Genomic DNA, 13428 nt, shown 5'->3' with positions numbered 1-13428 from the left:
AGGGATCCCAAAGTCAACATGACCCAAACCAAGGTCTCTTCTTTCTCCACAAATGATCCTTTTTTTCTCCTCCAATCCCTGCCTCCTCTGAAGCCTTCATTCTTTGTATCTCCTCAGTTCTGGGGAGCCAGAAATCATCATGGATTCCACATCTCCATCCTGTCTGGCCACATCCATTGTTCTCATTGATGTGTGTCCTGTGTCTTTCTCAGGTCTTTTCTCTCCCCATGTCCTGCTCCTGTTCAGGCACTCCCACTCCTTTGCCTGGATACTGCACATTTGCCTCTGCTCCTGACCCTTCTTCCGTAGATCCAGACTGCGGTGGGCATGGAGGATTACCGAATACAGTTTTCCCCTGATAAGCCAGGGTGCCTCATGGTGTCTAGTCCCATGCTTTTCTAACAGCAACATTCACATTGTCATCACTATTGTACTAATCTGCTAGGACCACCATAACAAAGCCCCACAGACTGGGGGCTTAAACTGTCACTTATTTTCTTCTAGTCTTGGAGGCTGAAAGTCCAAGATCAAGGTGTGGGTAGGGTTGATTCCCTCTGAGGCCTCTTTTCTTGGTGTGTAGATGGCTGTGTCCTCACACGGTCATCCCTCTGTGCCTGTCTGTGTCCTGCTCTCCTCTCCTCTTCTTAGAAGGATACCAGGCCTATTGGACTAGGAGCTACCCCAATGACCTCATTTTAACTTAATCATATCTCTAAAGGCCCTGTCCCGAAACAGGACCATGTGATGTGCTGGATCTTAGGCTTCAACACATGGATTTTCAGGGAGCATGGTTCAGCCCATGACAATTACCATCATCATCAATCACGCCACCTTTGCCATCATCCTGTCATCTGCATCATGACCATTTATCAATCACTTAGTATGAACTGGGCTCTGGTCTAAAACTTTTCATGCACAATCTCATTGATTTCCCAACACGCCTATGACCTACATTTTTTCAGGGATGGAGAAGAGAAGTGAGGTCAACCCCCCATGATGCCTACTCAAGAAAGCAGCTCTCTCATGCCCTGGCTCTGCCAAAATGTCATCATCTCCTCAGTCTGTAGGCCAGGGGAGCCCCCATGCAGCCCATCAGCTTGCAAACCAGACCCATTATTCTGACTTATGTAATTTGGCTTTCTCAGAGAGAATCAGTCCTGAACTTTTGACTATGTTCATGAGATGTCTAAATGAGCAAAATGTTTCACTGTGCTTATCAAGAGATGTAGGATCTCTGTTCTTCTCCTTAAAGCAATTGGCGTTTTCTTGGCCCTGAAGCTTCCTGATGTCATGTAAAGATGGTCCTTTCCCTGCTCCCACCTCAAAGCCTCTCAAGTTCATCCCCACTCTAGTACTTACATGATGCTTGCTTATCGTCTTGACAGGATGGTGTTTGGTTTGTTCCTGGCCCAGGGCCTGGAATAGAACCAGACCTCCAAAAAGTTCAGGAAGAAAATACAAAATAAATGGAAGATCTTGTGAACCCAAAGGGACACAAGAGGCCATGGGTATTAAGAGTATCAATGAGGCTTCTCATCTCGTTATTATAGTTTGTGTTAGGATAATAAAGGATCAAGACTGTGCATGTATACATGTCCCTGTTGTGCATGTGTGTGTATTTTAGGAGATACCACTACTTTTTAGGAGCTCCTGACAATAAATTCACCGTTTAACTGACTCCATACAAGGCGGAACTTTACAATGGCCCCTTCACCTTCTTACCTAACCCCCCTACTTCCATGATTATGTTACATTACCTTGTAAAAAGAGGATTGTCTAGATGGACCTAATTTAATCACATGAGCCTTCTAAAAGCTGAGGGATTTCTCCTGAGCAGCTGCTAAAAGGAAAGTAAGAGAGGTTTGGTGCATGAGAAGGATTTGATGCACTATTAGCAATCTCTAGATGCTAGGGGAAGAAACAGGGAAGAAACAGGGACCCCCATCCTACAACCACAAGGAGCTGAGTTCTGCAAGTGTATCCCCAGGACCCCTCTCCCACCCCCAGCCCTCACTACAGGCCCATCTCTTGTTCTTGTCCAGGCATGTTGCCCAGTGATCTGACTGCAGCCCTCTGCTCTTGCCTTGACATAGGCTGAGGGCCGTTTATGGCCTGTGGTTGTCCAGTTGCTCCAACGCCATTTACTGAAAGGCCGTTTTTCCTCCACTGAGTTGTTTTTGTACTTTTGTCAAAAAATCAGTTGGGCATATTATGTGGATCTATTTCTGGAGTCTCTGTTCTGTCCCGTTTATGCATCTGTCTATCCTTCTTTCTATGTCACTCAGTCTTGATTTTTGTAGCTATGTAGTAGCTCTTAATATTGGATACAGTGAGTCCTCCTGCTTGATTGTTTTTTCTCAAGACTGTTTTACCTATCCACGGCTAAAATACCCCACCCTCCCTTCTTGTCTTTTTTCTTTTCCCCCTTTTGACTTCACTGTCAGTAATGTCATAGAGCAAACTGCTCCCAAACCAGTGGCTTACACCAGTGAGACCTGAGCATCCTTCTTCTCTGCAGGTTGGCTCTGTTGGTCTCAGCTAGTCTCTCTCTCAGTTGTCTGGGGATTGGCTGGCTGTCACTCTGGGATGGCTTCTTCACCTGGGTATTGGGCTGCAGGCGTTGCCAGTATGTCACTGTCCAGAAAGTCGTCTGCCGTATTCCTTTGGTGGAGGTAGATAAGCAAGGGGGAAGCAGATATATACAAGCACTTTGTCAAGCCTCGGCTTGAACCAAACCCAGTATTATCCCACTGGCTGAATCAATCCACATCCTATGGCTGAATGGGGAAATCAGTGGGTATGGAAGTGTGCTTGACCTTGTAAGCCAGAAGGTCACCTTGCAGAGGACTTGGGTACAGGGAGGGGTGGAAAATTGGGGCAATTAATGTTGTCAATCTATTACATCCCCATCTCCTCCCTCTGCTCCTGCTTTCTGGGAGCTGCCCTGGACCTGCACCCTAACAGACCCTCCCCCCAGGCCAACTTCGCCATTAAAGATTTGGTCCTAGGAGTTTTAAGTGTCAAGTCTTGGTCTGGTGAATACCCAGCATAAACACTGAGGACCTTTAAAATTTCCAGGACCTCAAATAAATGCCAGTGGAGAATGTTTGCTTATGTTTAATGAGAAGATAAATCAAAACATAATCATCTGAGTCCAAATACTGGCTCCTTTATTTCTCCTGTCTGGCTAAGTTCCTTTCAGCGTTCATGGTGAATAAAGCAAATAGGCAGAACCAGTGTCCAGAGCACCTTTATCTCGGCATTGGGCTGTGGATTTGCAATACTGTCATCTGTGCAAAAGCAAAGGTAACAGACATTTTTGTGACATCAGTTATCCCCTCCTCCCCATTCTACTGATCAGTAGGTGAGTTGAAAAATACCAGTAGACTCTAAACCACGAATTAGACCCCTAATCCTATACTGTTCTTTCCCTAAAAAGATCAGGAATGGATAACTTTGCCTATATGAAAAAGGGTCACTCTTTACGTATTTGCAAGCTCCTCTTGGAAGCCTCTCATTGAGAGCAGGCTTGGCTCTTACAGATAATTTAGTTGCATCTCTTTTTCACAAGGTTGCACAGCTGGGAGTCAGTTTGAGAAGTGACCAAAGCCTGCCTCGCCCAGAACTGGTTAGCTTTGATTCTACCCCACCAGGATAAAAAGCCAATGACACAATATTTCCAAAATATATTTTTGTTTCTATAACTCAGAAAGATACAGGTGTGTTCATATAGGTATGCATGAATGTCGGCTCACTTGTTTGGTCAGCCAATCAGCCAGCCAGCCATCATTTATTGAACCTCTTCTCTGGGTGAGGAGCTCTTCTGGCTGCACTGGGGTGAATAGCATCCCTCCAAAATTCATGTCCCCCTGGAACCTCAGAATGTGACCATATTTGGAAGTTGGATCTTTGCAGATGTAATGAGTTAAGATGAAGTCATACTGCATGAGGCCTTACTTTAATGGCTATGGTCCTTGTTGGAAGAGGAGAAGAAAGATGGAGACAGGCAGAGTGGGGAGCGGGCCATGGGACAGCAGAGCCCGAGACTGGACTAAGACAGCCAGAAGCCAAGAAGGATTGCCAACAGGTTCTGGAAGCTGCAGGAGGCGAGGAAGAATCCTGCTATAGAGCATTTGGAGGGAGCACAGCCCTATCAGCACCTTGATTTCAGACTTCTGGTCTTCAGACCTGTGAGAGAGTGAATTTCTGTTGTTTAAAACCCCCATCCCGTTGGTGGCTCTTTGTTATGGCGGCCACAGCAAACTGACCCACAGGACTGGAGGCAGCTGATGGTGTGAGGTAGCATTGCTTTCGAGGAACAGTTAGCCTAGTTCTTATTCTCCTCTCTCAGACACGTTTGACACTTTCCTTATCACAGATTCCACATTTCCACCAGCATCCAAATTAGCTTCTGTCCTGAGATTATTGCCATATAATATTTTCCTATATGAATTAGGCATGTGATTTCCTAAATGGTTATAGATACAGTGTTTATGCCGATAACAGTGCAGAGTGAGAGAAAAAAAAGGCTTTTGGGCTTTATGAAACACATTTATCAATGAGAAAACAAAACAGTTTTTAATGAGGCTAAAAGAAATGGTTGCAGCTCACTTTAGCGATCACTGTTGTCTACTCTGTGCTAGGGGTATAAGCAGGAGCGCACGATAAGTCTCTAGGAACAACTGGCAGCCAGATTGGACGCTGGCCAGGGGCTTCATCCGTGTCTTCACCTGAATAAGGGTCCCAGGTGTAACCATGGCTGAGACCTGCACTTGAGGGCAGAGGAACCAGGGATAAGGAAGGGTGACCGTCTGCAAAGGGGAGATGATCCCTTTGGAGTAATCCTTTTCCCACCTCTGCTGAGGCCTGATGCATCCCTGCCCTGAGGACAGGTCCAGTGATCTAATGCATGAATCTCCCTACTCATTTTTTTCCACTTGCACCCAGGTCCTGCTGTTCCAGGGAGCTTATCCTGCTGATTCATGCCCTTGAGTTCCTGTTTTCTTGGAGCCTTTCCTGAAATCCCTACTGCTCCTTACCTCCCTGGAGAAGTCTTACAATTTCTCCAACCCACACTCGGGGTCTTGGGCTTTTGAAAACTTCTGGGCTTTCCCAGCAGCATGGAGCGCACCCGCCCGGGTCTTGGTGCCTAGCCCTTCTACTGCTCCAGCACCTGGATCCGAGTCTGCAGGACCTGGCTGGGTCCCTGATGGGCTGTGAGCTTTTGGTGAGCAGAGCCTGCTACCTCCGACCTCCCTGTTCCCATTAGGACGGGCATATCATAGACACAGGAGATGTGAGAACAGACCCAAGTCTAGTGTTGAGAATGTCCCTGCCCCTGTTTTGGGACAGGCTGGACCAACACCTCTGCACACTTGCTTCCTTGCTTCTTCCTTCCCTGGGTTCCTGGCTGATCACTCCATCTGGTTTTGTGTTTTATTTGTTTGTTTTAGTAGACTTAAAAAAAAAAAAAAAAAGAAAGTTCAAGGTCCACAGCAAAATTGAAGGGGCGGTACAGACATTTCTCGTGTGCTTCCTGCTTCCACACATGCAGGTGTTCTTGTCATCCACACCCCCATGGAGTGGTGCCTTTTGACAGCTGATGAGCCCACATGGACACATTGGCTCCCAGAGAGCACAGTTTATAGTAGGGTTCCCTCTTGGTGTAGAGCGTCTGGTGGGCTTGGATGAATGTATGACAGGTATCCACCATCAGAGCCTCCTACAGGGTATTCTTACTGCCTTAGAAATCCTCTGTACCCAGTGCATCTCTCAGATGAACTTGGTTTTAGCAGGACTGACGGAACTGCTGGGATCCCACATCCAGGGTGTGGCATTTTTGACCCCTGAGTTCACATCTAAATTTGGATCTTTCCAAGCAGCTTAAACAGTTAAGCTTAAACAGCTTAAACCAGTTTTCTTCCCCCTACTCTAAGCCCTCTAGCACTGTTGCATCGTGTTTAGAAAACCTCCCAAAGCCCTTACCCTAGCCCTGGGTGACCAGCTCCCCCACTTTCTTTTCTCCCCAAGCTGCACTCAGGCCAGCCTGGCCTGCCTGCTGTGCCTCCGGACTATCATGCACATTCCTGACACGGGCCTTTGCACTTGCTTTTCCCTCTGCCTCCAGTAACCATCCCCTGGATATCTTTGTGGAGTGTTCTTTCACCTTCTTCTCAGATCTGCTCAATATCCCTCTTCTTAGAAAGCCCTGCCCTGGCTATCCTGTCTAAAATAGCAGCTTCTCTTCCAACATAGTCACTGTCTAGTCCTCTACCTGGGTGGGGGGAGTTGGCAGAATAATGGTCCCCAGAGATGTCCACATCTCCATCCTGGAACCTATGTATATAGTACATTACAGGGTGAAAGCGGCTTTGAAGGTGTGATTAAAGTAAGGACCCTGAGGAGGGGAGATGATCCCGGATTATCCATGTTGATCTGTTGAAATCACAAGCATCCTTATGAGGAAAGAAGGGGGTGGGGGGGTCAGAGAAGGAGACGTGGCCCTGGAAGCACAGGTTGGAGTGATGTGGGGCCGTCGGCCAACAAATGCAGCTTCTAGAAGCTGGAGAAGCCAAGGAACCAGTGATTCCCTAGAGCTTCAGAAGGACCTCCGCCTTGCTGAGCCCCTAGGGGTCACAGCTGAGTGAGAGCTGTGTCGGACTTCCGACCTCCAGAACTGTGAGATGATGAATTTGTATTTCAGCCACTTCGTCTGTGATGATTTGTTATAGCAACACAAGGAAACAAATACACATGGATTTATTTTTCTTCACAGAATATACCACTGAGTTAGGGATTGGTAGGTTATTTGCCTTGGGTCCCAGAAGGTCAGCTCCATGGATGGAAGGTCATTTTGTCTTCTGTTCACTGCTGGTCCCCAGGACCTGGGACACGGCTAGGCATGCAGCAGACATGCATTCAACAAGTATGCGTCCCCTCCGTAGGTCTTAATTTTTTCACCCAGTAAATACTTTGGGATGCCTGCTGCAGCCGGCTTACCCCTCCTATGTGTGTGGAGGTCAGTAATTCCTGTAAAGAAGGTGACCGCAGTTCCCAGTCCCTGAGGAGTCCCCTTTCTGTTTTCCCACCTCATTATTCAGTTCACTCATGCGTGTTCTCGGGTGTCTCGTGAGTGTGTACTGTGTTACCTGCCAGGTACCTGGGATTCTAGGAGGCACAGGGCTCAGCTCCATCCTCAAGGAGTCATCCAGATACCCTCCTTACCTCCGTGCTGATGACAGACAAAACCAAAGCCAAATGATCACGGCCATTGTGCACTAATTACAGAATAGTTTCATTCTAAGAAAAATCCAACCAGATGAGCGTTACCCCTTTTTAAAGAGGCACAAATCGAGATTCTAAGTTGCTAAGTGGCCAGGCTGAAGCAGGGGTTTGGATCAATACTCTTAGGGTCACTCAAGAGTTTGGACTGATACTCTCTGAGTGGCTTCTGTTTGCTGAGTCAGCCTTTTGCTTGGTTGTTCCCCATGGCTCTGACCCTGACTTGGGGAGGTAGGCATCACTACCCCCATTTTACTGATAGGAAAATCAAGGCTTGGGAAAGTGAATTTATTTGTTCAGGTCCACACTGACCAAAAATGGTGAAGCTGGGCCTAAAGCTAGCCACCTCTGACACTTTCCATCTCCCCCATCTGTTCAGTCTCTTCCTACTGCCATCCCATGGCCAAAACCTCAAGTGCTTACAGGATTAGGCAAGAAATACAGATGCAGGGAGCTGGGCTGGTACGGACTGTGGTGAATCATAAGACTACTGCCTTTTGTCAAGGGACATCATAGGGCCAGTTTGGGCAGATCTTGAAAATTTTGAAATGATGTTGTGATTTTTGGGTGAAGTTTCCCACACGGGCGACGGACGGCCTGTGTGCAATCTGTGTGTGTGGCAGGGGAGTTATAAGGAAGGAACTCCCCGGTTTAGCTTTTCAGAGAGGTGAGAAAGGGGGCATTGGCTTGCTTTCTTTGCCTGGTGCCCACAATGCTTAAATGCATATATTCTTATGGGATTTCGATTGGGGGCTACCTTCCATTAGAGATTGTTTGAAGGAGTAATTAGTTCTCTTGAAAATTCACACTTGCCTCTGAGTACACTGCTTCCTGAAGATAGCACATTGAAAGAATGCTATGAATTGCCTTAGAAATAATTAGTCTGATGGAAATGAGAAGAGCCCACAGGCTTGAATGGCCGAACAACCAGATTTCCCCAGTGTGATAATCACCATCAATAAGTAATGGGCACTAATACAGCTTTAGCTGTGTCACCCTGTGATGTTTGGTCATGATTTAATGAGACTAGTGTTGTGTCATGGAGGTGAAAAATGGGGACAAGCCTCTCATGCAGAATACTAAGGCTACTCTTTGTAGCCTTAACTTCAGGGCCAGCACTGTTCTAAATATTTTACCTGTATGAATTTACTGCATGTGCACAACCACCGTAGGTAAACATTTGAGTACACCCATTTTGTAAGTGAAGAGGCAGGCACGGAGAGGTTAAGTGATTTCCCCAAGGTCACCCAGCCGGTCAGTAATGGAGTCAGTCTTCATATCCGGGTAGCCTGGCCCCTGCGTTTATACCTCAGACACATTTCTTCTTCTTCCTTTTAGTAAAATTTTGATGAGGCTGGAAATCCAACCATAAAATAGTTGGCGTTTACTAAATCTCTGTGTGGCTGGCTTTGTGTGTCAGATAGGAATGCCTCTGTCTTCTAGTAAATAGTAAGCTTGAGCCCCAGTGGTTTGAACAAATAAGATTTTTTTTTTTTTTTTTTTTTTTTTGATAATATAAGTCCAGAGGTAGGTGGTTCCTGGCATGGCTTCAGAGGCTTGACAACAGGGAGTGGTTTCTCTGCACCTATCTTGCCTCATAGTCACAAGATGGCTGCTATAGCTACAGACATCGTATCCATATCTATTGTAGGAAGAGGCAGGAGGGTCGAAGAGCCACTCTATCTATAAATATCCCTTTTCATCAGGAAAAAAAAAATGCTTTCCCAGAAATTCCCCCATAATCCTCTGCTCTCATTGACTAGGTCTGGGTGCAGGATCACTGCCAGCAGTACAGATGTCTGGGAAAGTGGGATGTACAATTTGCCCCTGACTGTCAGTATCACCAGGAACTTATTAGGGATGCAAATTCTCTGGTCCCTCTGCAGAAACTAAGGAGTGGGGCCATGATCTGTCTTAAGAAGCCTCCAGGGATGAATACCACTGGATTAGACCAGTTGTGACTCATTACCTGGGGCTGGTCACATGGGTCCCTAAACAGAGCTGAGCTTTCTTAATTAGAGAAGCAGAGAGAGTTGAGCCCAGTGGGGCAAGCAACCAGTTATTTAATGGCCCGTGTGTCATTTCCTTGTTCCTGTGACAGTCCTCCAGGCGAATGCCACTGCTGTCTTGTGTGGGTGAAGTCACTGGCAAGTGTGCCCCCTTGTTTCTACCTTCACAGCAAAATTGTCAGTGTCACCCTTGTCATCTTCCTCTGTATCTTGTGGTCTGAACAGTGTCTGTTTAAAGAGTGTACCTTGCCGTCCCCGAGTGTACCTTCCCTCCTCCTGGAGGAGTGAGTTTGACTTCTCCCAGTGGGCCAGGTTAATGATTTTAGAAACCTGCGGGTGACCAACTGTCCTGGTTTGCCCAGGACTGCATCACTGTCAGTGATAAGACAAGGTAGGTCCCAGGCAAACCACGATAAGGTGGTCACCCTAAGAAACTCACTGGTTAACCCTTCATGTCCCCCAGCCAAGGCCTCTTGCTCTGGACCAACAACCTTATGTGACAGTGTAACTTCTAGACCTGTCTTTGGCTTGGCATGCTCACTGAAGCCATTTCAAATGCTTACCAGCTAACTGTAAACCCTTCACTTATTCAAAGTGTGCTCATGTAGGCATTATTTATGTAAGTATCAGTATACCAGGCCTCAGGGAGATGCCAAATAAACGGAAAACACAGGCCATATGCTCAAAGTCATTTAAATCCAATCTAGTCCAATAAGCAAATAAACATTAAATGAGTACCTATTTGTCTCATATATTGTGTAAGAAGCCCGCAAGGAGGACACATTTTTGTAGGGGATAAGGATGAGAGAGACTACTTAGAGCATTATAATACTAACTATTAAAATAATAATAGGTTTTGGGGTGCCTGGGTGGCTCAGTCGTTAAGGATCTGCCTTCAGCTCGGGTCATGGTCCCAGGGTCCTGGGATGGAGCCCTGCATTGTGTTCCCTCCTTGGCGGGAGGCCTGCTTCTCCCTCTCCTACTCCCCCTGCTTATATTCTGTCTGTCTGTCTGTCTCTCTCTCTCTCTGTTAAATAAATAAATAAATAAATAAAATCTTTAAAAAAATGATAATGGGTTTTGTCATTTGCCAGTTGGCTGGGTAATTAATACCCTTCTCCAGTTAAGAGACAAGACAGGGGGCGGGGGCGGGCAGTGGAGGACCATGCCTTACCTGGGTTTGAGGTGTGTGGCCCAGGAGGGTTCCAGCAAGGACTCCCTGATGCTGAAGCCCAGAATTAGCCAGACTCCCCCACTCTTCATGGCAGCTCTGAGCTGCACAGTACCCTGCACATGCGGCTGGCCCTAAGAAGCTTCTGGGAAAAAGGGTCAGAGGAAAATCTTGCTCCCTGAAGACAGTTTGCAGAGAGATAACAGAACAAACAGAAATACACTTTGTGATTCCTTGTCCGGCTCATACCACCTTTGATGGGGCAAGAGGCCATGGGTGTCCAGGGAAATAGGCCTCTTAGAAGAAACCAGATGGGAGGAAGGATTGCTCCTCCACCCCTGCACAACCGCGAGGGCTTTTTTGGAGGACGCCGTGTCAGGCACTACTCTATACTTCTGTAGAAGGTAGTCACCGATGCTCCCACTTTACAGGTGGGGGAAGTGAGGCACACGGAGGCTCAGTGACTCATCCAAGGCTGTGGCAGGGCTGGCTTGTGGACCTAAGCAGTCTGACTCAGGCTGGGTTCTCCTGTTCGGTGGCCAGATGTCTACAGGAAGTCCAGAGATGGCATGAAGGAGAATGAGATGCATTGGGAGTGGGGAAAGGCTTCCTGAGAGAGCATGGGAGCCACGTGTCCTAGGCCAGGCAGGAGCTGGGGTATTCGGGAATGGCTTTCCAGGCCCGGGAAACCACAGCCCAGAGGAATGGCATCCTGATGCTCCAGTGAGACTTTGGGGAAGCAGAGATGTTTGCTGCTGAGTGGGGGACAGCTGGCAAGCCCTTGGGGGCATTGGGGCTTGCGAGACAATCTTCATAATTTCTTAGCTCACTGCTGGGCACATGGCAAATGCAGTCTAGATACCATGTTTTTCTCTTCTTTGACTTTTGGTGAGTGGGCAAGAAGTGAAAGCCCGGAATTTCTTTTCCTGGAAGGTTCTACACCAAGGAAAGCAAAGTAGGTAAAGGAACCCAGGTTTTGCTAAGTTACCCATGAATGTTGTCTCTCTATTCTAAGCACGTCAGGCATTCGATGGCACCTTGGATTCTGACTTCAGTCTGTAGGGACGCAATTCAACATAATTGTCCTCCTGCTCGTACGTTTAATACAGAGGCAACTAATTGTGTTCGTTCACTTCCCCACATCCTCGCCCCCATAATGTAGTGAACTTATCAATTCACTTCATCTTTTATAAATGACATGCCTCTCCTAGTTATTGGGAACTGGCTGTAATTCAATCTAATTAAAAAATATTTACCGAACACTCATTATGGACCAGCAATTGTGCTTGGCACTGTGAATGTGGGGAACTGCTTTCAGTTGGCCCTTTAGTGGCAAATTGCTGTTGAATCATCACCGTGTGCTGACACCGTGCTAGGTGCTGGGGACGCGGGGGACAAGCAGACATGTCCTTTGACTTCAGGGAGCTTAGCGTCTAGTGGGGAAAAACGGATTTAAATCAAATCCATGTACAATAATACAGAACAGTGTGTTTTGTAGGAGGGTCCAACAGCCCTGAGAGAGTGTAGTGGGAGGCAGACTCATCTGGAGGCTGAGAGCAGTTTTTTCTGGATGCAAAAGGGTGAAGAGGGAGCAGAGTTAGTGACTGTACAGCCAGGAGAAGAGCGTTAAAGGGGTGGAGAATGACTGTTCTAGGCACAAGAAAGAAGCTTGTGCATCTGGAGCTCAGTGGGTGTGGGGAGCATGGTGGGGGGTGCAGTAGAAGTGGCAGTGGTCTGATTGTATAAGAATTTGCTCATTTCCCAGAAAACAATGAGGGAGGATTGAAGGGGTGGGAGCAGAGGCTGAGCAAGGTGGGTTGCCTACAATAAGCACATTTTCTGGGATGGGAAGGTCAAGAGAGGATGGAGTACTGGACCACAGAGTGGCTACCGGTGGACAGATGGGAGAGAGAGCCAAGAGGTACAGTGCACCTAACCTGATAAAGGGATAGCTAAGGGGTTGAGTGAGAGAGGGGTGTCAGATGAGTTTCTAGACTTTGAGTGCATGAGGTCAAATGCATGATGAAGTACTCCTCCTATGCTCCCCTTGACCTGTTGGGTTTGAGGTGGCTTTGAATCTTTTAAGAGTTGTTGTGAGGCAGGTGTCAATCAGTACATAAAGGCTGGAGGCTAGAGATGAGGCTCCTTGGAGAGTCATTGGCGGTTAGGTGCTGTTGGAAGCCTTTGGAGCCAGCGCGAAAAGGAAGGTGGTAGATGGAGGCTTGACAGAATTCAGTATTTAGTAGTTGGAAGGATGAAGCTGAATGCGCACGAAGCATGAGCTGAAGCATGAACTGGCCTCCATAGAAGCCAAGCAGGTGCTTAAAAAGGACGAGCGACCAAGTGCAAGGAGAACGGAAAGGTGTCCATTGGATATAGTAGCATGGCCATGACTTGTTGGTCTGCTGCCCTGTAGGGTTGGGGGCAGAAACCAGACCAGAGTAAGGCAGTAGAAATAGCAAGAATGGGGAGACCTCTGAGGAAGGGGAGGCATGAGCCAGGGCACTGCCAGGGTGAGACGGAGGGATCAGCATCGCCGCTCTCCAGTAGCTCACCATGCCCGGGCTAAACAGACATCCAAGCAGGAAAGACCCATGATATGGTCAGTGCATGTGAAGGTTCAGATACCATAAAGGAGACAGATTAACACCTTGGACCCTGAGACAGGTGAGCTGAGTGTGTAAGATCTGAGCATGTAAGATAAGAGGTAGGGGAAAGTCATCCTGGCAAAGGGAACAACAGCAAGCGCAAGAATTTGGTAACTCAAGTATCCAGATTTTTCTCTGTGATCCCTTCCCCTGGGCCCAAAAGATGTCTCTCATCCGATATACCCACTGGGGAGGTGATGGGGGTGGGGCACAAAATGTGCTGAGAAGTATCCATTCAGTGGTGGAGTGCTGCCATGGCAGATGGAATGAAATTGAAGCCAGAAGCCATTTGGAATACACGGGTAGGTACATAGGGAGA

General features: G+C 47.4%; 1 protein-coding gene across 1 annotated transcript in view; it reads left to right on the top strand.

The window, feature by feature from the left end:
- STK32B (serine/threonine kinase 32B) overlaps positions 1 to 13428 on the top strand; it is a 408749-nt gene that overhangs the window by 91304 nt on the left and 304017 nt on the right. The window lies entirely within an intron of this gene.

Source organism: Mustela erminea, chromosome 2 (genome assembly GCF_009829155.1).
Source record: "Mustela erminea isolate mMusErm1 chromosome 2, mMusErm1.Pri, whole genome shotgun sequence".
Classification (NCBI taxonomy): Eukaryota; Metazoa; Chordata; class Mammalia; order Carnivora; family Mustelidae; genus Mustela; species Mustela erminea.
This window is presented reverse-complemented; position numbering and strand designations above follow the sequence as displayed.